The 24881-nt window shown below is 41.6% G+C and overlaps 1 long non-coding RNA gene across 1 annotated transcript; it reads right to left on the minus strand.

The window, feature by feature from the left end:
• Positions 1 to 727: 727 nt before the first annotated feature.
• Positions 728 to 24041, minus strand: LOC122673490. The gene is made up of 3 exons (XR_006334695.1): positions 24031 to 24041; positions 22351 to 22353; positions 728 to 858 (listed from the first exon to the last, which is right to left on the minus strand). It is a non-coding gene; the product is annotated as an uncharacterized LOC122673490 (long non-coding RNA).
• Positions 24042 to 24881: the final 840 nt, after the last annotated feature.

Here is a 24881-nt window from a genome sequence, read left to right on the forward strand (position 1 = left end):
AAGAAAAAAAATCAAAGGAATCCAACTTGGAAAAGAAAAACTAAAATTATCACTGTTTGCAGATGATGGGATACCATGCGAGAAAACCCTAAAGATGTTATCAGCAAACTGCAAGAGCTCAGAGAACTTGGTAAAGTGGCAGAGTACAAAATGAATACACAGAGACTTCCGTGGTGACCCAGTGGCTAAGACTCTGCCCTCCTGTGCAGGAGTTGCAGCTTTGATTCCTGGTGAGGGAGCTAAAATTCCACATGCCCCAAGACGAAAAACTCAAATCATAAAACAGAAACCATATTGTAACAAATTCAAGAAAGACTTTAAACATGATCCACATGAAAAATCTTTAAAAAATTAATATGCAGAATTCTCTTGCATTCCTATATGCTATCAATGAAAGATCAGAAAATAGAAATCAAAGAACCAATCCCATTTCATCAAAAAGAATAAATACCTAAACCTACCTTAGGAGGCAAAAGACCTATACTCAGAAAATTGTAAGATATTGATGAAAAAAATCAAAGATGACAGATGGAAAGATATACCATGTTCTTGATTCAAAGAATCTATATTGTGAAAATGACTATACTATCCAAGGCAATATACAGATTCAGTGCAATCCGTATCAAATCACCAATGGTATTTTTCATAGAATTAGAACAAAAAATTTCACAGTTTTTATAGAAACACAAAACACCACGAATAGTCAAAGCAATCTTAAGAAAAATAGAGCTGCAGGAATCAGACTGACTTCACACTGTCCTGAAAAGCTACAGACATCAAAAAAGTATGGTTCTGGCACAACAACAGAAATACAGATCAATGGGACAGAATAGAAAGCCCAGAGATAAACCCACACACCTACATTTGCCTAATAAAGTGGGCAAGAATACACAAGGAAGAAAAGGCAGACTCTTCATGTAAAAGAATGAAATGAGAACACTCCCTAACACCAATCACAAAAATAAACTCAAAATGAATTTAAGACCTAAATATAAGGCAAGATACTATAAAATTCTTAGAGGGAAACATAGGCAGAACACTGTGACATAAAATCGAAGCAAGATCTTTTCTGACCCACCTCCTAGAGTAATGAAAATAAAACCAAAAATAAACAAATGGGACCTAATTAAATTTAAAGCTTTTGCACATCAAAAGACATAATGAATAAGTCAAAAAGAAAATCCTCAGAATGGGAGAAAATATTTGCAAATGAAGCAACTGACAAAGGATTAATCTCCAAAATATACAAGTAGATCAAGAAACTCAATATTTAAAAAAGTCTCAATGAAAAAATGGATGGAAGACCTAAATAGACATTTCTCCAAAGAAGATATACAGATGGTCAACAAACAATGAAAAGATGCTCAACATCACAAATTATTAGAGAAATGCAAATCAAAGCTACAATGAGGCATCATATCACACCTGTCACAATAGCCATCAAAAAAAAAATCTACAAACAATAAATGCTGGAGAGGGTACAGAGAAAAGGGAAACCTCTTACCCTGCTGATGGGAATGTAAAGTGATACAGACACCATCGAGGCTACTATGGAGGTTCCTTAAAAAAGGAAAATAGAATTACCATATGACCTAGCAATTCTACTGCTGGGCATAAACCTGGAGTAAACCATAATTTAAAAAATACATGCACCCCAGTGTTCATTTCAGCACTATATGCAATAGCCAAGACATGGAAGCAACCTAAATGTCCATCAATATAAGAATAAAGATATGATACATATATACAATGGAATATTATTCAGCCATAAAAGGGACAAATTTGTGCAAATTACAGAAACGTAGATGGACCCAGAGACTGTCATACAAAGTGAAGTAAATCAGAAAGAGAAAAACAAATCTAATAATATCCTTTATATGTAGAACTTAGAAAAATAATACAGATGAACTTATTTGCAAAGCAGAAATAGAGACAGACACAGGCATAGAGAATGGATGTATGGATACCAAGTGGGGAAGCGGGGGATGAATTAGGAAATTGGGGTTGATATATAGACACTATTGTGTATAAAATAGATAAAGAAGCTACGGTAAGAACCTACTGCATAGCACAGGGAAGTCTGCTCAATACTCAGTAATGGCCTGTACGGGAAAAGAATACTGGAGTGGGTAGCTGTTCCATTTTCCAGGGGATCTTCCCAACCCAGGGATCAAACCTAGGTCTCCCGCATGGCAGGTAGATTCTTTACCAGCTAAGCCACAAGGGAAGCCTGAGAAAACTGGAGTGGGTATTCTTCTCCTCCAGCGGGTCTTCCTGACCCAGGAATTGAACTGGGGTCTCCTGCTTGGCAGGCGGATTGTCTACCAACTGAGCCATCAGGGAAGCCCTCTGTAATCGCCTATATGGGAAAATAATGTTAAAAAGAATGGTTGTATACACATGTGTAACTGATTCTCTCTGCTCTATATCTGAAACTAACACAATACATTACATCAACTATACCCCAATAAAAACTAATTTTAAATTTTTTTAAAAATTGAAGCCTTTTCTCTCCCCCATTTTTAGAAAACATTGTGTCCCTTATAATACATCTGTATTTCTATTTTTACAATATGAATTGGATATAAGTTGGAAAAGGAAATATGGCGATTTGGGAGAGTTTATCATCCACCATCTCCTAGAATGTTCTCAGTGCCCCAGGACCCTGGAATGAAATAAAGACAATCCCACTAGTGTCTCAGAGTGGAAAGAATCTACCCGCAACTCAGGAGACCTGGGTTTGTTCCTTGGGTTGGGAAGATCTCCTGGAGAAGGAAATGGCTACCCACTCCAGTATTCTTATCTGGAGAATTCCATGGACAGAGGAGCCTGGAGGGCTACAGTCCATGGGGTCACAAACAGCTGGACACAGCTGAGCGACTAACACTTTTACCAAGAAGAGGAAAGGAAAACTTGTCTCCCTAGCATTCTCCTGCCCCATTCCCATCCAACCATAACTCTTGTAGCTGAGCTGTTATCTACTTTTGATGCATCCTTGATAGAAAAATAAATGCTGGCATTTGTAACTGAGCTTCTAACTGTAATGTTGTTGAGTCAATAAGACATGTCTGACTCCCATGGACTGTATAGCCCGCCAAGCTCCTCTGTCCATGGGATTTCCCAGGTAAGAACACTGGAGAGGGTTGCCATTTCCTTCTCCAGGGGATCTTCCTGACTCAGGGATCGAACCCAGGTCTCCTACACTGTAGGCAGACTCTTTACCATCTGAGGTACCAGGGCAGCCCACATACAAATAAGATAAAAATACCTCAGATTATTGACTGTACTGCAACTTTATAGATTACTGATAGACTGTATCTCTAAACAGCATATATAGATCATATAGAGGTTAGTTAGCATAGCAACTAGCTCACTGTAAATGTTCCACAAAATCTGAGAGCGCTGAACTTTGAACTAATGCAGAAGAGCAGACATTTGGAGACTCAGCCCCTGGTCACCCAATTGCTCTGTATTATTTTTATAGTTCCCATCTCTCCTACTTCTCCAGGTTTTTGAATGCATCAAGCATTGTCCTTTAAAAAAAAAAAAACTATCATTTTAAGTCTTCTATAAAATCGGACCTATAAAACTGCTGCTTTTCTACCATTTTTGATCTGCAAAAAATAGCTACCTCATCAGTTAAAAGTCATTTTCCATCATTAGAGACTTTCTCAAGTGAATAAACAGTCTGGAAAAATTACTGTCTACAGGCTGAAATCATAGTATTATAGTTAGTTCATCCACTGAGCTTAAAGGGGCTCTAAGATATAGGATTTAGCTTACAGAAGCTCTCTCCACTACAAGCTTTGTATTAAAGCCCCTGTTATTACTTCCATTAAAAGGCTCTTCTTTTCTTCACAGTAAGACTTTTATAGGAAATCATATGCTGTGTAGCTGAAGATTTTAAAGACAATTTTTCTATGTAGAATCCAAAACTGTTTTCTACCATCCATAAAATCAAGAAACAACGAAAACTGTGGTTACTGAAAATAAAAGCCTCCTAGGCAACCATCTCATACAATACAAAAATAATCTAATGCTGGCAGAAACGGTCCCTTGGAAATAATGGCTCATTTGTTTAGAGTTCTACTGTTATTAACTTCTGGTGATTGGGGAGTGAGGAATGGAAAGGATGCCACAGAGAATCGTTAAGAACAACACACCAGATAGACAGAACCATTTAGATGACAAGCCACATAACGCACTTTGGATTAAAAGCAAACAAACATAGAAAAACAAAAATTTAAAACCACTGCTGGAGAGCATGAAGTCCCTGAAAATCTGGGCAGATTCTTAAACTCTCTACAAAGGAAGAGGCCATTACAATTTTATTGTCCCCAAACAGTAAGAAATACCAACCGTGTTTAAAAGGAGCTAGAAAAATAAAAAATAAAAACTCTTATCTGGAAGTTGGCACTGTTTAAATAAGAGATTTGAAATGCCGAGTGGCTCATGACCTTTTGTGACCTCTCATGCTCAGATGCTTCAGTGGGCAAAGCCTGCAAGGCCAGGCCTGCCCGGACCGCACAGCCCTATCTGGAACCTTCTCTGCCCTGCCAGAGAGCCTGGATCCCAGTCTTTGGGTTGTTTCTTTTTGTCCTGCACCTTTAGACTGTCACTCAAAATGACAGAACCAGCCTTTGAACTCGAAGACAAAATTAATCATTGTGTCCACATCGAAAAGTTTCCTGAACACCTGCTGAGGGCAGAAACTCTACTGACCTTCCAAGAAGGTGAGGGGATGATGGACCCTCACAAGCCCAGGACAGTGTGGATCCTTCTCCAACACAGGGCAGATACAAAGGGTGCTTACCTTCTCTTCCTGGGACTGACAATGTCCCCATCGAGCAATACCAGCTAAAGGCTTAGAGCACACTTGCTCTCTTACCATTTCCTCCCCTATAGTTTCTCAGATTGGAAAACTGGATAATAAGTGCCCAGGCAATGAAGGACTCCTGTTGTGATTATTCAGATATGGGGAGGACAACTAGAATGCTTGCCTCCACACATAAGGCAGTTTAGGGATATTCACAGCCATTAACAGAAGATTGAGAGATATAGATCATATCAAGCTTATAAAATTAAATACTTTCAAATTATTAGATTTATTTGACTCATAAATAGAAGCTGGAAAATGATGTCAGGTTAATTTTCCCTTGAAGAAAGACTTTCACCTCAATTCATTTTCTAAAATTTTATTTTACTGTGGTAAAAATCACCAAAAACAAGACCCGGGCTGACTGTGGTTCAGATCATGAACTTATTACAAAATTCAGACTTAAATTGAAGAAAGTAGGGAAAACCACTAGGTCATTCAAGTATGACCTAAATTAAATCCTTTATGATTATACAGTGGAAGTGAGAAATAGATTCAAGGAATTAGATCTGATAGAGAGAGTGCCTGAAGAACAACCGACAGAGGTCCGTAACATTGTACAGGAGGTGGTGACCAACACCATCCCCAAGAAAAAGAACTGCAACAAGGCAAAATGGTTGTCTGAGGAGGCCTTACAAATAGCTGAGAAAAGAAGAGAAGAGGAAGGCCAAGGAGAAAAGGAAAGATATACCCATCTGAATGCGGAGTTCCAAAGAATAGCAAGGAGAGATAAGAAAGCCTTCTTAAGTGAACAATGCAGAGAAATAGAGGAAAACAACAGAATGGGAAAGACTAGAGATCTCTTCAAGAAAATTAGTGATACCAAGGGACCATGTCATGCAAAGACAGATACAATAAAGGACAGAGCAGTATTGACCTAACAGAAGCAGAAGATATTAAGCAGAGGTGGCAAGAATATACAGAAGAACTATACCAAAAAGGTCTTAATGACCCAGACAACCACAGTGATGTGGTCACATTCCTAGAGCCAGATATCCTGAAATGCAAAGTCAAGAGGCCCTTAGGAAGCATCACTATGAACAAAGCTAGTGGAGGTGATGTAATTCCAGCTGAGCAATTTCAAATCCTAAAAGATGATGCTCTTAAAGTGCGGCACTCAATATGACAGCAAATATGGAAAACTCAGCAGTGGCCACAGGACTGGAAAAGGTCAGTTTTCATTCCAATCTCAAAGAAGGGCAATGCCAAAGAATACTCAATGTGCCTGCTAAGTCACTTCAGTCATGTCCAACTCTTTGGGCCCCTGTGGACTGCAGCCCGCCAGGTTCCCCTGTCCATGAGGACTCTCCTGGCAAGACCACTGGAGTAGGTTGCCATCCCCTCCAGGGGGACCTCCCTGAACCAGGAATCAAATCGGTGTCTCCTGCGCCCTCACATTACAGGTGTATTTTTTCCCACTGAGCCACCAGGGAAGCCTAAGAATATTCAAATCACAACAGAATTGTGCTAATCTCACATGCTAGCGAGGTTAACGCTTAAAATCCTTCAAGACAGGATTCAACAATACATGAACCAAGAACTTTCAGACTTACAAGCTGAATTTAGAAGAGACAGGGGAATCAGAGATCAAATTGCAATATCTGTTGGATCGTAGAAAAAGCAAGGGAATTCCAGGAAAACATACTCCTGCTTCATTGACTATGCTAAAGCCTTTGACTGGGTGGATCACAACAAACTGTGGAAAATTCTCAGAGAGACAGGAATATCAGACCGCCTTACCTGCCTCCTGAGAAACCTGTATGCAGGTCAAGAAGCAACAGTTAGAACCGGACGTGTAATGACAGACTGGTTCCACATAGGAAAAGGAGTATGTCAAGGCTGTATACTGTCCCCCTGCTTATTTAACTTATATGCAGAATACATCATGAGAAATGCTGGACTGAATGAAGCACAAGCTGGAATCAAGATTGCCAGGAGAAATATCAATAACTTCAGATAGGAGACAACACCATGCTTATGGCAGAAAGCGAAGAAGAACTAAAGAGCCTCTTGAAGAAGGTGAAACAGGAAGTGAAAAAGCTGGCTTAAAATTCAACATACAAAAAACTAAGATCATGGCATCCAGTCCCATCACGTTAAGGCAAATAGATAGGTAAAAATGGAAACAGAGACTTTATTTTTGGGCTCCAAAATCACTGCAGATGGTGACTGCAGCCATGAAATTAAAAGACACTTGCTCCTTGTAAGAAAAGCTATGATGAACCTTGACAGCGTATTAAAAAGCAGAGACATCACTTTGCAGACAAAGGTCCATATAGTCAAAGTTATGGTTTTTCCAGTAGTCATGTACAAATGTGAGTTGGATCATAAAGAAGGCTAAGTACCAAAGAATTGATGCTTTTGAACTGCGGTATTAGAGAAGATTCTTGAGAGTCCCTTGGAGACTCAAGGAGATCAAACCAGTAACTCCTGAAGGAAATCAACCCTAAATATTCATTGGAGCTGAAGCTCGAATACTTTGGCCACCTGATGCGGAGTCAAATCATTGGAAAAGACCTGATGCTGGGAAAGATTGAAGGCAGGAAGAGAAGATGATGATAGATGATGAGATGGTTGGATGGCATCACTGACTTAATGGACATGAGTTTGAGCAAACTCCAAGAGACAGTGGACAAGGAAACCTGGCATGCTGCATTACATAGGGTTGCAAAGAGCTGGACATGACTGAGTGACTGAAGTGAAGGATACTCTACGTGAGATTTACTCTTAATTTATTTTCCCTGAACTTATTGATCATTGTCTCATACCTGTACGTTTTCTCTCTACAGAGTAGCTTTTCTGTTATTTGTCATAAAAATAATTGCTTCAAAGTGAAATGCAGTTAAATCAGTTATTTGATAAAATAGTGGTTTTATCTAAATTTAACAAAGCCTAGCAATAAAACAATCAAATCTGTTTATATAGCCATTTTAGACTAACACTTCTGAGATTTCTTCACAGTATTTTACCTTTCCAAACCAATTAGTTAATTATATAGGTGTCTCAGTCCTCTTGGGGCTACTATAACAAATTACCATAATCTAGGTAGCTTATAAACAACAGAAATTCATTTCTCACAGTTCTTGAGGCTGGAGACCTGAGATCAGGGTGTCAGCACGGTGCAGTTTCAGAGAAACCTTCCTCCAGGTTACAATCTGCCAACTTCTATTGTGTCGGAGAGGGAAGTAAAGAGCAAGAGAGCTCTCTAGCCTCTTCTTGTAAGGGGACAAATCCCATTCGCGAGGGCTCCACCCTCATCACCTAATTTACCTCTTAGAGAACCCATCTCCAAACACCATTACACTGGGATGTTTCAATATATGAATTTAGCGACTGGGCTGCTGCTGCTAAGTCGCTTCAGTGGAGTCCGACTCTGTGCAACCCCATAGACGGAAGCCCACCAGGTTCCTCCATCCCTGGGATTCTCCAGGCAAGAACACTGGAGTGGGTTGCCATTTCCTTCTCCAATGCGTGTGTGCATGCTAAGTCACTTCAGTCGTGTCCGACTCTGTGTGACCCCATAGATGGCAGCCCACCAGGGGGCCGGGGGCACAAACTCACAGTCATAAACACACCCAATCCTTATGTAACTATGGTCTCCCTTTGCAACACATGGACCCAAAGGAATCAACCCGTGTATGTAAAGGACCACACTGACTCTTCTCCCTGACCAGCCCTTCTTCCCCTCAAGCTGTAAACCACACTCTTGCATCTTTCAAATCTTTATCTATTTAGGCTGATCCAGGTCTTCAGAGCTGCACACGCCTTCTCTATTTTGTCAAGAGGGGGCTACCCTCTGATTGCAGTGCTCAGGATCCTCCCCGCGGTGGCTTCTCTCGTTGCTGAGTGCAGGCTCCTGAGTGTGTGGCTCCAGAGCACAGGCTCAGTAGCTTGGTCGAGGCTTAGTCGTCCTGTGGCATGTAGAATCTTCCTGACCCAGGGACTGAACCGGAGTCCCCTGTATGGGCAGGTGGATTCTTCACTACTGGGTCACCAGGGACGTCCTCATATCTTTACTCAAGTGTCACCTCAGTGAGACCTTCCCTGCCCAGTCGGTCCAAAATACTGCTGTATTCCCAGGATCTCGAAGAATACAGACGTATAATAAACAGGAAATAAAGACTTACTATATGATGGAAGGAGAGACTTGTTTACTTCAAAATGTGCTTTGCAATCATCTTTGAAGTCACTTGACTATGAATGGAATTTATAGATGGTCCCTAACTTAAGATGATTCCATTTAATGACTCGTAGACTCTACGGTGGTATGAAAGCTGTATGCATTCAGTAGAAATCATATGTTAAGTTCTGAATCTGGATCTTTCCCAGGCTAGCAATATGTGTTACCACACTCTCTCATGATTCTGGGTGGCAGCTGCAGTTTTCCAGTCAACCAAGTGACTACAAGGATAAACTACCAACACACTTAATCATTCTGGACGCACACGACTATTTTGTGTTTCACTATCAGTACAGTATTCAACAAATAACACAAGATATTCAACACTTTATCATAAAATAGGCTTTGCCTTAGATGATTTTGCCCAACTGCAGGCTAATCTAAGTGTTCTAAGCATGGGTAGACTCAGCTATGATGTAAAGGTAGCTTAGGTGTGTTCAGTGCATTTCCCACTTGGGATACTTTCAACTTACAATAGGTTCATGAGGACATAACCCCATCATAAGGTGAAGAATATCTGTATATATCCAGGAAAAATATATCATGCAAAGTTCTTTGCAGGACAAATCAAACAAACTAAAACAAACAGTGATATTAAATGTGATATGTAATTTTTAAATATTATAGAAAAGAAGAAAGGGCAAGCTCTGTGGGGGAGAAAAACATACAAATTTTATATTTGTATCTAAAGGCCAATTCTCAAAAGGGCTTTACAGCGCTCACAACTTTACAACAATAGCGTGCATGGTCATTATTATATGAATAAACAGATGAGTTGACTATAGTTTACTGTGGGTATTCAGTTCCTTCATGGGTGACTGAAGAGGCTGCTAAACTTCATGAACTGAAACCAAAGGAAAAGATTTCCCTGAGATGCTGACAGGCTCTCCCTGCCACGAGTTTGATGTTTCTGAGCTGGAGGTGCAGTTGAACAGCAAAAGAGACTTCCTGTAGCTAATGAGGCTTTTTGCAGGTGCCCTACACTGAGGAGGCCTCACAAAAGTCAACACTGTGTTAGCGATTGCTCAAGGGAACTTTCTGGAGCCTAATTGGGCTTTCCGATATTGTCATTAGGCACAGCTATTGGCGTGCCCCCAGGTGACCCAGGCTGCCTGCTCTGGACTCACCGCTGCCTTCCTTCAGTGCCTGCTAGAGAAATGCTTACCATCTGTTGAGTCACAGGAGAGAAAGAGCAGAAAAGGATCTAGTGTGAGGCTTGATGGCAGCCCACAGCTGCCACCTAAGCTCTCAGGAGAGCTCCTTCATAAGCTGGATAGACCAGTTAACAGAACGGGCAACAGCAGTGTCTGTTTTGTCCTTTGTGGGGGGACAAAGGTACACCCACGGTGCCTCCCTTCCTCTGCCTTCCACCGTCACTTGCTGTGAACTTTCTTCTCCCCCTTACAGTAGGCTGGGCTGTCTAAATTCCATGACACAGGCATACCTTGGAGATACTGGGGTTTGATTCAGACCACCGAAATAAAGCAAATATCCCAATAAGGCAAGTCACACAAGATTTTTTATTTTCCAATGTATATAAAAGCTATATTTATATCACATTTAAAAAAGAAAACAGTGTATACACCTTCATGAAAATAATACTTTATTAGTAATAAATGCTAACCATCATCTGAACCTTCAGTGAGTCAGACAGTAACAAAGATCACTGATCACCATAATAAACATAGTAATAAAAAAGTTTAAAGCATTACCCAAACGTGAAAGAGACAGGAAGTGAGCAAATGCTATTGGAAAAAATGGCACTGAAAGACTTGTTCGACACAGGATTGCCACAAAGCTTTGGCTTATAGACAACGTGGTACCTGCAAAGCACCATGAATTGAACTGCAGTGAAACTCAGTATGCCTGTACTCTCTTGTCACTATTTTGATGAAGCCTGTCCAGGGAGTGTTGCTTTAATGACTGAGTTATCATCATAGAATAGGAGATCTCAGCTCTTGAAGAGCTATTTCATTCCACTCTCACCTTGTGAAGAAAAGATGAATTTCACAGATTAATTCACTTTCTCAAAAGAAAAACACATTCACCATATTTTTTCCCCCTAAAAATGAGCATGCCATGGTTTCCTATTAGAGCATGGTGGTTTAGTGGCTAAGTCATGTCCAACTCTTGCAACCTCAAGGACTATAGCCAGCCCAACTCCTCTGTCCACAGGATTTTCCAGGCAAGACTACTGGAGTGAGTTGCCATTTCTTTCTCCAGGGGAACGAACCAGTGTCTCCTGCATTGCAGGTAGACTTTTTACCACTAAACCACCAGGGAAGGCCTATTAGAGTATGGAGGGTAAATAATACAAAAATGTTCAGCTCCTGGACTCCTTAATCATGTAGCACTGCCTCTTATTAGGTATGTATGATTGGGCAATAAAAATATCTACCACTTAGGGTTGTAGTGAGAATTAAATGAAACCATGTACATAAAATAGTTAAGACCACGCTGGACACAGAATTTCTCCATAAACATTTACTGTTAACTGAAATGGAGCAGGACGCTATGGTCCTTGACCCCCAGGGCCTCAGCCTGCCTTTTGCCTGTGAAAAAAAATTTAGCCAAAGAATAAATTTTATTGGAGAAGTGAGAAAATGCAGAAACAAAACAGTCAAAGGAGACCAAATAATAATAATTTAGTCATTAAGTGTGGTCAAGGAGCTTTAGTTCCTTCTCAAGGGCCACAGTCTTCCCTGGATGGCTTGGGGGTTAAAAAAAAAAAATCTGCCTGCAATGCAGAAGATGTGGGTTTGATCCCAGGGTCAGGAAAATCCCCTCGAGGAGGAAATGGCAACCCACTCCAGTATTTCTTGCCTGGGAAAGCCCATGGATAGAGGAGCCAGGTGGGCTACAACCCATGAGGTTGCAAAGAATTGTACACAACCGAGGTGAGTGACTAAGCACCCACGCAGCACAAGGTCTACAGGTAAAACTGAGCCACCTCCTCCGACGGGTCTTACAGATACTGAAACCCCCACCAGGTGGAAGAAGTGAACGACACGAGGACCTAACTGTCACCATGACCCGAGCTGCCACAGTTCTGGGACCTGGCCTCAAAGGAAAGGGAACAAACTGACCCTGGGACTGAAAATGGCCAATACTTAATCAACATGACGCTGGGCAGACCACAGGTGACCAATTTCAAGATGATGCTCAGGGCTGTCTGTGCTCTTTCTACACATAGCCCCCCTCTCCCCAACCCTGTCTATAAAAGCTCTTACCCACTGAGTGTTAATGGGAAGGAGTTGACCTCTGGACCGACCCAACAGGGCCCCTCCCCCCCACAGAGGTTGCCAGCATCCAACATAAAGCAAATTTCCCTTTCCACCAGCTTGGCTTCTTTATTGACTTTTGCACAAGGAGTAGCCGCACCCCACTTATGATGCTGTTACAATGATTTCTTGCTATAACTAAGAAAAACCTAGAGTTTTTTCCTACAGCATAGGGGGGAAAAAGTCTTTCCTTCCTACGCCTTTCTCTTGTTTTTCTTTCCTGTATACCTCCTTTACTACTCAACAACAACAAAAAAAAACACTTCACTTCTGACACTTCTAATCACCAAATGTCTTGGGGTTTTCCCCACACCACCCATTTCTCCAGCCCAGCTGGGTGTCCTACAGTTTAATTCAACTCTGACACCATCTACTCAGGTATAGCATGAGATTCCACAGAGTCGGGGTTCAGTCCCACCAGACTGCTGCCCCTCACGGGGATGCTATTTGCAAACCTAGATGTCACCTGTGCTTCTGACCTACTAACAATAGAGCTTCCAAAGACTCCATCCTTGAATTTAATGTGCCGAAGCAGCACACAGAATTCACACAAAGACTTACTTACCTTAACTGGATGTGATAAAGGATACAGGTGAACACCCACATAGAAGACTCAGGGCAGGGTCCCACAACCTCTTCAGGTACCTTGCACCATCCAGGAAGTTCACCCAACCCTTTTGGCGGTTTTACTGCGGTGATATTACCTAGGCATGATTGACGGGCCCATTGGCCAATGATGATTGACGCAACCTCCTGCCTTTCTTTCCCTGGAAAGTGGTGGGTGGGACTGAAAGTTCTAACCTAATTAACTTCATTGGCTCCATCCGGCAGCCAGCCCTCAACACTTAAGTGCTTTCCAAAGGTCAGCTCGTTAACATAATAAAAGATAATTGTATTCTCCTCCTTTAGGAAATTCTAAGGGTTTTAGGAGCTCTGAGCAAAAAAGCGGACAAAGATCTAAAATATACTTATTTTAAATCACAATATCACAATGTGAGAAAAATGCATTAAACTCTTCTTCCCATGAATATGTGATACATTTAGAGAGTTAAATAATATCACTGATGCCTCTTAAGTATATGCATTTAGCAGACGGGGAGGAGATAAACGGTGATTCATCCACAGTTCTAACTGCATTTCAACTGCAACTGGTCAACTCTTTTCACCAGATTTAAGAAGTAATTAGCAGGCTTGTTTACTTCACCATCTCCAGCGCTTCTTCAGCATTTGGTTTAGGTGCTAATTAGCAGTAAAATAGTTGAGAAGACACAGTTGAAAAGAGAAGAAACTGACAAAAAGAGGAGAAATCTGGGGTCCAGGCTGGTCCTGAACAAGCAAAGGCCCTGAGTTAGTGGGCAGGCGCCCCATGCAGTCAGGGGGCTCATAGGATTTCCTCTTTGAATTCAGGATCTGCTGGGAGCTGTGGAGGAAATGTGAACAGCTCTGGGCCCTGTGGGCACGTTGTCCCTTTCTACTGCTACAAACCTAGGGACAACTGCAAAGGTTTAAATAACGTTAAGTGAATCTGCCGGAAAACCCTGGGAATTTCAGCACAGCACCAGCAAGAGGCCCCAGTTTAGGTGATGACTGGTTACAGGATGTGGTCTCCTGACTGGTAAAAGGTCAGCCTCCCTCCTGTCTGCACCCTCCAGAGCAACAAAGCTCCACGCTCTGGGACTTTGGCTAAGACTTGGTCATCTGCCCAAATCCATCCTCGCTTTTCTTCTGAGGTGGTAAGACTCTAATGGGCCTGAATTTTCAGAGCAGCAAGGCACACACCCTCTTTTCCTTCCACTGCTGCCTGAGTGTACCGGTAAGGCCCAACGTGTGGGTCTCTGAATCACCATGTGAAGGAAAACTATCCAGTTGCATCCACACTGAACTGCTGTGTGAACCAGCTATGAAATTCTGTTGTATTTGATCATGTACATTGGGGTTTAGCTGGTCCCAATTCATACACTACCTTCAGTTCCACTGCTGGAAACAGACTTTGGATTACAGTTTATTCCGTTGTCCAACCCCAATAAAAGACAAATACACCTGGGATATATAAAATAAATGCTTTCTTAGTTATTTTCTCCTTAGTGAGACAAGTGAGTCAGAAATTTCCTGAAAAGTGATTATGACATGGGTCACAGAAAAGGGGACATAAAAAGGCAGGAACATATGTAGGAAGGGAGGAGAGATGAGGATCCCAAGAGAGTAAGTGAGAGTGACCTTTAAGTCTTTCCCAACTTTGCGTGGACTCCTCTAAGGATGTGATGGATTGAATAAGACCAAACCCTATCCCCTCTGTGTTTATTGGATAAATGGCTTTTCTCCCAGCCTTGCTCAGAAAACTGTCTGCTGTTCTCTGGGACATGTTTAAAGGAGTTCTTCTCTATTGACTGAGCACCTACCATGTGTCAGCTAAAGTACACACAAGGTCCCAAAGAGCTGCTTCCCCCTGCTGGAATTAACAAACCTCAGATTCTTACTGCCAGGATTTCCACAGGGTAAGGTGGGGCTCACACCTCGTATTCCAGGTCACCATGGCTGAGGATCCCCTTGGACAGCATGATGACTGATATCTTTCATAAAGGTGCCTGCTTCCAAAGGAAGCTTTGATCTACTGAACTCATTTTGGCTCCGCTGCTAACCAAATACATATTTCTCATTATAAATCGCAGTAACACAGTATTACACAGAGGAAAAAAATATTAAACTCATAATATGAATATGTGATAAAGTCAGAGTGTTACATAGTATCACAGACATCTCTCAAACATCTGTGCTTATGAGACCAGGAGGAGACAAAGAATGATTATCCACAGTTCTAAGTGCATTTTAGCTGCAACTCATCAACTCTGTTTTCAGCATTCTTAAGGAGTAATGACCAGGCTTGTGTTTATTTTACCATCTCAATCTCCTTTTTTACCATCTATCGTGTATATATATATATATATATATCTCATATTATATCAGATTATATATATACATATATATATATATATAATTGTATAATAGTTCAGGTGCTAGTCTACAGTGAATCAGACAAGGGTCCTCCTGACTCAAACAGCCATTTCCAAACTACTTCAATTTAGTAGAAGAGCATTTATTTAATACATACTGTGTGCTAGGGATTCAGTGTTTGTTGGAAAAGGAGAGTTTTCATTCCAACCCCAAAGAAAGGCAATGCCAAAGAATGCTCAAACTATCACACTATTGCACTCATATCACATGCTAATAAAGTAATGCTCAAAATTCTCCAAGCCAGGTTTCAACAATACATGAACCGTGAACTTCCAGATGTTCAAGCTGGTTTTAGAAAAGGCAGAGGAACCAGAGCTCAAATTGCCAACATCAGCTGGATCATCAAAAAAGCAAGAGAGTTCCAGAAAAACATCTATTTCTGCTTTATTGACTACACCAAAGCCTTTGACTATGTGGATCACAACAAACTGTGGAACCTTCTTCAAGAGATGGGAATACCAGACCACCTGACCTGCCTCCTGAGAAATCTGTATGCAGGTCAGGAAGCAACAGTTAGCACTGGACATGGAACAACAGACTGGTTCCAAATAGGAAAAAGAGTACATCAAGGCTGTATATTGTCACCCTGCTTATTTAACTTTATGCAGAATACATCATGAGAAATGCTGGGCTGGATGAAGCACAATCTGGAATCAAGATTGCAGGGAGAAATATCAATAACCTCAGATACGCAGATGACACCACCCTTATGACAGAAAGTAAAGAAGAACTAAAGAGCCTCTTGATGAAAGTGAAAGAGGAGAGTGAAAAAGCTGGCTTAAAACTCAACATTCAAAAAACGAAGATCATGGCATCCGGTCCCATCACTTCATGGCAAATAGATAGGGAAAACAGTGGCTGACTTTATTTTTCTGGGCTCCAAAATCACTGCAGATGGTGACTGCAACCATGAAATTAAAAGACACTTGTGCCTTGGAAGAAAAGCTATGACCAACCTAGACAGCAGATTAAAAAGCAGAGACATTACTTTGCCAACAAAGGTCTGTCTAGTCAAAGTTATGGTTTTTCCAGTAGTCATGTTTGGATGTGAGAGTTGGACTATAAAGAAAGCTGAGCGCCAAAGAATTGATGCTTTTGAACTGTGGTGTTGGAGAAGACTCTTGAGAGTCCTTTGGACTGCAAGGAGATCCAACCAGTCCATCCTAAAGGAGATCAGTCCTGGGTGTTCACTGGAAGGACAGATGCTGAAGCTGAAACTCCAGTACTTTGGCCACCTGATGTGAAGAGCTGACTCATTGGAAAAGACCCTGATGCTGGGAAAGATTGAAGGCAGGAGGAGAAGTGGATGACAGAGGATGAGATGGTTGGGTGGCATTACTGACTCAGTGGACATGGGTTTGGGTGGACTCCGGGAGTTGGTGATGGACAGGGAGGCCTGGCATACTGTGGTTCATGCGGTCACAAAGAGTCGGACATGACTGAGCGACTGAACTGAACTGAGGGCGTTGACCTTCCTCTTTTTCCTTTAAGATGAAGAACTTTACCCGTATGTAACATCTGTCCATGTTCTGGGAGACTGCAGTTCAGAAGGACAAAGTCAGCCTCCACTAGTGCAGGACCTGAGGGGCGGGGAGGATCCGGGTCTTTGTGGACTTAGGCTCGACAGAGAGCCTTCTTCCTTGTCTCCACTCCCAACCTTCCTCCCTGGTCAAGGCGTCTGACCTTTCCTCAGCTCTTGGCTCTTGATTCAAATTGGCTCCTAATACAAAACCCTGGATCCACACCAAACCTCGGTTCTCTGCCTAAAATCTTGGACCGTTATTGAGGAATCAAGGCCAGAAACAAATAAAACCTCTATTCATCAGCTTCCATTTCTTGCAAGACTCACAGGCTGTTTCAGGAAGAGTTCAGTTACCAGCTCTCTCCCTGATAGGGGAGGACATGAGGCCATAATGGTCTGTTTACTCCATTCATTTCTAAGCCAAACAGGAAGCCCAGTAAACACTGCTGTTAGCTCTTCCTGAAACTGAACTCTTATTTTAAAAACTCTTCATGATTCACCCTCTTCACTTTAGTGATCATTAAATCCATTTATTTAATCCAAAGGAAGGAAATATATAAAATCCTAAGTAAGTGCAATTGAAACAAACACCATGGACATTGCATGAGGCAATCCACTGATAAAACCCCATTTCATATACCGAGTCCTATGTTTTTAGCAACAGGAAAAAAGAACTCAGACATGTTCAGTTGTAAGCATGACATTTATTACCACATTCCTCATATTGTTAATGAGGTAGCTCTATTCCCTGTAAATGAACAACTTTTGAAGAAAATGATTGCTTTTGCTCTCCCCTTGGTTTGGCAGGTTCTGAAAGGTTGTGGCACACATGTCCTCCTGTAGGACACACACCTTGCCGTAACCAAGCAGGATCCTACTGGGCCTTCTCAGGTCAGACCTCACTGCACCCATGTTCTCTACCTGCTTCTTGTCTGTAGCAAAACTTTACCCTCCTAGGCCTTCCCTGGTTCAGGGCCCCCTGGTGACTCAAGATGGCATTCGCCTACAATGCAGGAGACCTGGGTTTAATCCCTGGGCCAGAAAGATCCCCTGGAGAAGGAAATGGCAACCCACTCCAGTATTTTTGCCTGCAGAATTCCATGGACAGAGGAGCCTGGTGGGCTACAGTCCATGGGGTCTCAAAAAGTCAGACATGGCTGAGTGACTAACACTTTCATTTTCGGGCCTTTCCTGAGTTCCAAAGAATAAATTTAATCAGAGAAGTGAGAAAATCCAGAAATGAAGGAAAATAGTCAAGACGACAAAATACTAATAGGTTAGCCACTAAACAAAGTCAAGGGCCTTTAGCTCCTCCTCAAGGGCTATAGATAATATTCTGAGTCATATCGTCGAGCTCTTTTGCAGATTCTGAAACCCTCACCAGGTAGGAGAAGTTAACTGTATGCTAACCACAAATGCGCAGGCCCCAGACCAGTTGGAACCAGAAGACTGAAGATGTTGACCCCTGGTCACCTCACCACCAGCCAATCAGAAGAATGTCCATGACCTCATCTCACACCCCACCACCGTCTCCCTCACCCTGTCTTTAAAAATCTTACCCTGAGAGCCGTCGGGGAGTTCAGGCCTTTGAAACATGAGTTGCCTTGACTCCTTGTATATCTCCTTACAATAAACACCACACTCTCCTTCACCACAACCCAATATCAGAAGATTGGCTTTCCTGGGAGGGGTGAGTGGACCCAAGTTTGGCTCAGGAATGCTGCCACCACATGAAAAGTAAGGGCAAAGTCTCTCCACCCACTCTTTCAAACTGGGTGGAAAAATCAGTAAGGAAAAGTGGAACAGAGAAAGGAAGCCCGATTTTGGCCCAAACCCCTGCCTGCTCCTACCTTATCTTACTGCCAGAATGAAGCTGATCTTTACTCCTCAGCTTTTCCCATCTGGTTGAGAACTCACAGGAGATTCACTGCAAGCAGGGGGGTGGATAATCAAGGAAGAATATTCACTTCCTTATACATAAACTCAGATATTTGGTTTATGAAAACTGTTTTCAAAACTTCATTTTGAAAGTAGAAATTCCAATATCCCTTGTGAATGGTTTGTTGAGTTTGTTGTTGGCCAATTCGGGATCACAGGTTGGCTGCCTGTGACACGTGCGACCAGAACGAGAGGACATTCAGAAACCCCAGTCTTTGTGGAGAAAATCAGGGGTGGGGGTGAAGTTCTGCTGACGTCATGTCTGTGATTCTAGGCTCCTATTGTGATTGTTCAAAGGAAAAGAGCAATCATGATTTAATCAGATTTTCTAAATATTTATGAGCCACACTCATTTCTAATGCATTATAAAGCCCCAAACTGAATTTCCAACCAAATGTGAAATCAGCACAATTGTAAAGTCTTTTTAAAGGTGTAATAACTTAAAATATATAAATATTTCACAGCTTTGTACACTACTTTGTATTACAAAAGGATTTCTTCAAGATAAAGAATGAAACTATAAAGTTTCACAAATAGAAATGAGTCCATTGGCTCATTAGACATATACAAGAGGAAATATTCTTTCCCAGAGGAGTTTTGCCAAATTTGAGTGAATTATATAGAATTTATTTTGCCTTGGTTTTCTTACATTTTTGCAATATTTAATATTTTGTTACTTGTGAAATGTATTTTCAAGGCAGAAAACTTGAAAAGCACAGAAAAGCAGAAAGAAAAAGAATAATAATTAATTCTTGTACTCACAGATGACTGCTGGTCATCTTGCCATTCCTCATGAGTGTGTGAGGTATGTAAGTGTGAGAGCCTGTAAGTGTGAGCAGGAGTGTGTACCCATATGTGTGTGAGTGTGTGTGTCTCAGACGCTAAAGGGTCCTTTTCTGCTGACCCAGAGTCTGGCGCTTTTGTGAGCCCAGAAGGCACAACTATAGGTACTTGGCCATCTCTCCATCCCAAGATAGATTGGGCTGGAGAAACCAGTTTGGCAACCCTAACTCTTGCTTTCTGTAATCTAATTTAAAACAAAACAAAACAAAACATGACCCTTTCAGATTTACTTCTCATCATTCCCCCAAACTAGCTTCCTCTGTCATGAAAACTATCCGTATTCCCTGCAGAGGCCTCACCTGCACCCACCTCCCAGGTCACGCTTTTACATTCCTCAGGGCTCCTCTCCACCCACCCAGGATTAGCAGGTAAAAATTTTGGCCTTAAGTGTGGGGAGGAAGAGATATGGAATATGTATTTGGGGGACATATCAGATTCTAGTCAAGTTTAAGTTGGGCTTAGAAAAGCCATAAAGGGACATTGCCAACGCTGTGGAGAGGAGGGTGGGGAGAGATTGGTTCAGAGACCAACAGCCATGGCAATGGACAGATTACAGTGCTCTTTGTGGTAACAAAATAGTGCTAAAATCGCAAGGTATGGGATGCAGTTGCATGGTTATGTGCCTTGGGAAAGCTCCCAAGAAAGTCATTTTCTATAAAGACAAAACTATGAATTGCCAGCCAGCTGCAATTAATACCATTTTATTAGACATTTGGGTTTGCCTTTCATTGCACAGGTTCCCCGTGTGATGGAGCAGTTATGATAAATACGACCTCTGGCGTCAGAGCACTCACCTCCCGGCCCTACCCCTCCTGGCTGAGAGACTGAGCAAGTTACCTCACTTCTTTATACCTCACCTTTCTCTTCTGCAAAATGGGAGCACTTGTATAGCAGTAAATGGAAGGCTGTGTACCAGCAAAGGGCTTAGAACAGTATTTGGCTCATAAAACGCTCTCAGTAACTGTTCGCTTTTTACCCCCAAAAGGAATAGAATAGTATCTACATAGACTTTGGCTTAAATCGGGTTTATTTAATGGGTAAAGTTTAACAAGGTTAAATTCCACCAGTTGCTCCAGCCACCAAGTGAATCTAACTACGATAACGTCCTGTTAGAGCTGGCAAAGGTCTCATTTCACAGCCCCTCCCCATTTTCCCGGTAGAACAGCTCCCGAGCGGGGAGATTTCCACTCTATTGTGGCAGCCACCACCTGGCGCAGTCAGGCAAATGACTGATCCTCTGTTGCCCTCTGGTGGCACTTTAGGGAATTTTTCTTAGGTACAATGTGCTTTGCGTAGTCAGTTGCTCAGTCCTGTCCGACTCTTGGCGACCCCGTGGACTGTAGCCTGCCAGGCCCCTCTGTCCATGGGATTCTCCAGGCAAGAATACTAGTGGATTGCCATGTCCTCCTCCGGGGGATCTTCCCGACCTATGGATCAAACCCAGGTCTCCCTCATTGCAGGCGGATTCTTTACTGTCTGAGCCACCAAAAAGTCCAAGAATACTGGAGTGGGTGGCCTGTCCCTTCTCGAGGGGATCTTCCCAACCCAGGAATCTAACCGAGGTCTCATGCACTGCAGGCAGATTCTTTACCAGCTGAGCTACCGGGGAAGCCCTTATGGACACTAGTAGATAAGAAACTTGTAGGGGATAGTGGTGCTAAGTCGCTTCAGTCATGTCCGACTCTCAGTAACCCCGCGGACTGCAGGCTGCCAGGTTCCTCTGTCCATTGAATTTTCCAGGCAATAATACTACAGTGGGTTGCCATTTCCTGCGCGAGGGGATGTTCCCGACCCAGGGATCGAACCCGCGTCTCTTATGTCTCCTGCATTGGCAGTCAGGTTCTTTACCACTAGCGCCACCTGGGAAGCCCAACGATAGTACAGTTGACCTTTGAGTATGAGAGAGCAGTCGTTAGGAGTGCCAACTTTAAAAGCAGTTGAAAACTCAGGGATATATTGTAGCTGACCTTCAGTATCTGCAGTTCCAAACCCAAGGTTCCCCACCAAGAATCATCACAGCCTTTTTCCTGTGCCTGTGTGAAGTCCCTCCATATCCTTTTCTGTTTTCATATTAGGTTGTTAACATATGCAGTCTCTCTATACAATGAGTGACTTCATACTTTTCCATTTGTCTTTTAATTTTGCTTATAATATTTTTCCTGCATAGAAAGTTTAGATATTTATACAATCAAATGTATGAGTTTTGTTCCACCCAGGCTTCTGAATTTTGTCTACAAAGATCTTTTTTATTTAAGGTGATTTTTTTCTTTTTTTGCTATCACTTTATTATTTTTATGGTTTCTTTTACATTTTTTGGCATTTAAATAATTGAGCTATCTCTAATTTGTTTTTGTGAAGCAAATAGGAATTTAGCTTTTTTTCCTCCCCTAAATAACACTATATAGAATAATCTGCTCTCTTCTGGTTGATTTGAAAGGCGACATTGATCATATACAAAATTTCAGTTTTGGGGGGGATCAATTTCTCTTTCTGGATTCCCCATGCTATTTCATTGTTCTTTCTGTCACTTGCTACACTAATAATAAACTATTTTAGAAGTAGTAGACTATTACCACTTCTAAAAAGAAATATTAAACTATTTTAGAATGTATTAAAATACATTTTAGCATCTAGTAGGGCTACCTTGTTACAAACAGTTCTTTTTTTTAACCCCTAGAATCTTCTTGGTTAATTGCACATGCTTGATTTTTGTCATACAAACTCAAATTAAAATAAAATTCTACAAGAAATTTTATTGTAATCATATTAGGAAACAATGGAAAACTGACACCTTTACAATATTTTATAATTACATACAAGACAGTATATATTTATCCAATTAAGTAAAGCCTTTAAAACATTTTTAATAGGCTCTGTAGATTTCTTGTTAAATTTATAATTAGGCATTTTAATCATTTTTGTTGCTATTATAAATTAAATTGACTATTTCTTTCACTTTTAATCTGGAGATTTTCTATGTTAAAGAAAGTAATGGACTTTATGTTAATTTTGAGAAAAGAGACAAAATTGTTGACTAATTTTTCTTTCAGTTTCTCTCTGCTTTTCTGGTTTCACAAATATTATCTGCATAAGTTGGGAATGTTTTTTTTCTTCTTTTCCAACTTTTATGCTTTAATTTCTTTGTTTTTCATTTGACTTTTGGTTAATACTACCCAGAATTGATCAAGAAGTAATGGAAATAATGGACTTTTTTGTCTTGTTCACAGTTTTAAAATAGGAATATTCCCACTGTTCAACATTAAACAAGATGAATTATGGTGTGTCCCTTCCTTTGTGCTCTTAACATATATTTTTTTAAAAAAATAAGCTTGTGTGCAATGAAATATTTTCTATGAGGCACAAATTTTGCTTAAAATTGCAGCATCATTTGTAAAGAACATCTTATAAGTGAGTTCTTTCTATTTGTACTACATATGTAACAAAATTTGTTGCACATTTTTTCTCTTACGCTTTAAATAACTTAATGAATGTACTAATTTTGAAAATTTTACATGTGAGGATTCATAAATATTCCATACATGACATCATCTTACAGAGAGACAAGCTTGGATACAAATGAAAAATGTATGTTTTCAATGAAGTTTTTTGTCATTTGCAGCAACATGGATATCCCTGGAGGGTATTATGCTGCGTGAAATAAGTGTGACAGAGAGAGACAAAGACTGTGTGATATCACTTGTATGTGGAATCTTAAAAAATACACAGTAGTGAATAAAACAAAATAGAAGATCGTAGACATGGAGAACAAACTATTGCAGTGGGGAGAGGGGAGGGAGGAGGGTCGAGATGGGATAGGGGATTAAGAGGTCCAGCTATTAGGTGTAAGTCCATAGGTCTTAAGGTCTTAATTAAGCTATAGGTCTTCCGTAGTGGCTCCCTCGTAAAGCATCTGCCTGTCGATGCGGGAGACATGGATTCAATCCCTGATCTGGGAAGATCCCACATGCCGCGGAGCAGCCAAGCCTGTGCTCTACGACCACTGAGCTTGTGCCCTAGAGCCCGGAACCTGCGGCTACTGAGCCCACATGCCACAAGTACTGAGCCCACATGCCACAAGTACTGAGCCCAAGCACCCTAGAGGTCACGCTCTGCAGCAAGGGAAGCCATTGCAGGGAGAATCGTGCACAGGGCAGCTAGAGAGCAGCCCTCACTTGCCACAACCCGAGAAAAGCCCCACAGCATCGAAGACCGAACACAGCCAAAAATAAAGTTTTAAAAAATTAAGTTACAGGGATGTATTGTACAACATGGAGACTAATGCAATTATTTTATAATAACTAAACTGCAATATAACCTTTAAAATTGTGAATCACTGTATTGTACACCTGAAATTTATATAGTATTGTACACCAAGTACAGGTCAATTAAAAAAAAAATCTCATTAAAAAAGCCTTGAGGGTTGAGGGGAAGAAAAGAGAAAAAAATGCTTTCACTGGTGATAAAGGAAATTTGTATACCGGGACCCGCAGAACGGAGGCTGCCCCAGTGGTCTGGCCCATGTCGCAAATCTAAGTCAGTCCACATTTCCAGGAAACAGGAAAGTGTGTTCCTTGTTTCTTACTGTCAAGGAAATCTAATATACCAATAACAACCCTCAAAGTTAGCTTTGGCTTGCTTAAAAGGGGCTCCTCAGGTGGCTTAGTCGTAAAGAATCTGCCTGCTGATGCAGGAGACATGGGTTCGATCCCTGGGTTGGAAGGATTCCCCTGGAGAAGGGAAAGGCTACCAACCACAACCCTCCAACTTGGCTTCAGGTGGCTCACCTGAGCCTAGAAAACAGCACCTGCTAGCCTTATAAGGAAATCCTCGACCTCCTGGCCAATCATGCCCTTTTCCTGATTTGCCTCCTGTAATGCTCTATAAAACTTGCTCTTGAGCCCAGAACCCTCAGGAAGAGCACTTCACCACTTGGGAAGCACTGTTGTTGTTCCGTTTCTAGGTCATGTCTGACCCCATGGACTGCAGCATGCCAGGCTTCCCTGTCCTTCACTATCTCCCAGAGTTTCTCAAACTCAGGTCCATTGAGTGAGCAATACTATCTAACCATCTCATCCTCTTCTACCCCACTCCCCATTTGGCCTTCAATCTTTCCCAGCATCAGGGTCTTTTCCAATGTTAGTTCTTCCCAGGGTGGCCCTAGTGGTAAAGAATCTGCCTGCCAATGCAGGAAAGATGAGTTCAATACCTGGGTCGGGAAGTTCCCTTGGA

This window comes from Cervus elaphus, chromosome 17, assembly GCF_910594005.1.
Source record: "Cervus elaphus chromosome 17, mCerEla1.1, whole genome shotgun sequence".
Classification (NCBI taxonomy): Eukaryota; Metazoa; Chordata; class Mammalia; order Artiodactyla; family Cervidae; genus Cervus; species Cervus elaphus.